Here is a 2,881-nt window from a genome sequence, read left to right as displayed (position 1 = left end):
CTACACACAATGACTGTGTACAGTAGATTAAACTGCTCTTACATAATATTTGATTGTGTTGATTTGTTTTGTTTGTTTATTGATATTTTCCACATACTACATAATGCATAACAAATTATTCTTAATCTAAAAGAATTAGTATTTCAGTTTAAAAAAAAATAATTATAAAAAGTATGTTGATGTTGGCCAAGGATATGTAATTTAAAAGATTCAGTTTAATTTGTTATAGTTATAAAACAATTTTATAATTTTTTATTACGTGTATTTGTAAATTTTGCTGTTTTGTTTTTTTTGTTTTTTTAGCGGCTGAATACCTTATAAATTTAATTAAAACAAAAAAATAATACCACAAATGTAATGCTTAGATTAATGAATTGAAAGTATTGTTTAAAGTATACTTAAGTGTATCGTATGCAGTACAAAATGAAGATAGATGAAACAGATGGCATTGCATTTAATTAGAAAGATCATGGAAGACCTTTTTTTCAGAAAAATTGTCTGTATATACTGTAGTGGATTAAATATATAACTTATAAAATGTGTTGTTTTAATTTTTAATTACGTATCCAACATCACTTACAGGATGGCTCAGTGATGTTTTTATGTAAATCAATTGTCTTATGAGCTTAAAGAGTGTAGTTGAACCCAGGACCTTGGGATTGGCAGGCAGGCATCTAAATCGTCAGGCATGTATTGCTAAAATTACTATGTACAAAGTATTGTACATAGAACTTCGGACTTGTTGCAGCGTGGTAAATCAGTATTTATTAGTATCCAGATGATACAAAACATTAAAGCATGTACTCTCTTTTTTACAAGAATTATATATACAGTATTTCAGTATACTTTATTAACATAAAAAGCATGCATGGCAGTCAGAGCTAAATTGCGTATGCACTTACAATAAAAAAAATAAAATAAATCGTCTAAACATTTACACATGAAACCAGAAATACTGTACGCTAGAAAGTATCTAACCAAATTGTTAATCACTTATAGCATACCATGCCCGGACCGAGTAAAGACGATGAAAGCCTGGAATAGGTGCATTGTTTATTTTGGGGTCCTGGTTAAAAGTGTCTATATTTTTAGTTATTATTCTATTTATTTATTTTCAATTATGATCTTTATAAGTTAATATCATCAATGTGAAGTATGCATATAGTTCACACTATTTATTTGCACTTGATTCTGTTACCCTCTTAATTGATATTAATGTAATTATCAACACTATTATACAGTTACAGTCTCGCGTTTCATAGACCAACGATGATAGGCCCTTTCTCTGTAATTGATACGAAGTTGTGGAAATCATTCCCGGCAGATATTTGTGAGACATCTTCTGTTGCAATGTTGAATGTGCTTCAATTTTAGTCAAGCAATCCACCAATAATTTTCATAATAGGCAAATTCACACTATTTTAAAATTGCAATTGTATTGTTTTCTTCGTTGCTTTTATCAAGAGCCTTTTGATAATGAAGAAGTTTACCGCGTCCATGGCCACTTTGCTGAAACCCAGTTTGCAGAATAATTTATTGAACCGTACACTTTTTTGTAACAGTGGCACACACTATCAAGTGGTGCGTTCACATTAAAAGAACACAGTACATTCGTACGTTAAGACACAGAATAGTATAAAAACGTACAATACACAAAATACAGTAAAATGAAAATGGTTAAAGTTGAACATTAAAAAAGAGCATTAAAAATGCAGAAAAATGTTTAAAATATTTATTAAGAAGACTGATATGCATACCGGTAATCCAGTTCATGGAAGCATGACAACCCATACTGACGAAACCCGTGAAGTTTGCCAAAACCCAGTTTGATTACTGTAAACCCAATTTAACGAATCTTGACGCCGTCACCGTAATACAAAAGTACACCATACTGGGCTTTTGAAAAAATTATGGGTGGGTCAGGGAGGAACAAAATAATAATTTGCCTATCCAAATAACGTTATTTTGATTGCCAATCCCTAATATGTTACTGCTGATAATGACGACAATGATGTTGAGGGTGGTGATGATGATGATGATGATGGTACTAACGATAAAAGCTATACTAATGATAATACAGAGGTAATAAGGAATAAAAATATATGAACGTTAATGAGCCAAATAAAAAGGGGAAAAATATAAAATCACAGAATACTGTACAACAAATGTTGAATAAGGTCCATGAATTAAAAATAGGAAACCCTAACGTGCGACGTATTATAAATAAACTTAATTAAGTTGAATGTATACTATCAAAACTACAAATAGATATACTTATTATAACAGAAACTTGGTTGAATGAAACATACAGTGATTCTTTAATAATATATAGATACACATTTGTAAAAAAAAATAATTCTCATTAAAAAATGTGATGGTGGAGGAGTAATAATTTATGTAAAGGAAGGAATCCCATTTGTTCACAGAGAATTAATTGTAAACTTAGAAGAAATTATGCTGCATGGATCGAAATAAATAATAAAGAAAACAATAATATACTTAAAGCATGCGTATATCGACCCCTTTAATTAGGGACTTTAATGTTGATTATAAACTTGATATTACACAATTAGTTAAAGAAAAAACAATTAAGAATCGCACACAAGTCAGCAAGTGACTTGTATCGATTTTATCTTCAATCTCTGAACGCCATGTACTTTATAGCGTTGCTCATATTATATCAATAAGTGATCATTCTCTAGTATATACTTGCGTAGACTATAAAAATAAAGATGGTCAACATAACGTCGCTCACATCACGAACTAACACAATCAAAGTAGATTGTGTTAGTTCGTGAAATCACAGTAGCGCGTCAAAACGAGCGCGTATTGGTTGTCAAGCAATTTTGTATTCTTTACCACACAACTCTTATACACATCT

This window comes from Anneissia japonica, unplaced genomic scaffold (assembly GCF_011630105.1).
Source record: "Anneissia japonica isolate Jap-2015-1 unplaced genomic scaffold, ASM1163010v1 scaffold5623_len388731_cov182, whole genome shotgun sequence".
NCBI classification, from domain to species: Eukaryota; Metazoa; Echinodermata; class Crinoidea; order Comatulida; family Comatulidae; genus Anneissia; species Anneissia japonica.
The sequence above is the reverse complement of the archived record's forward strand: the minus strand, read 5'-3'. Positions refer to the sequence as shown.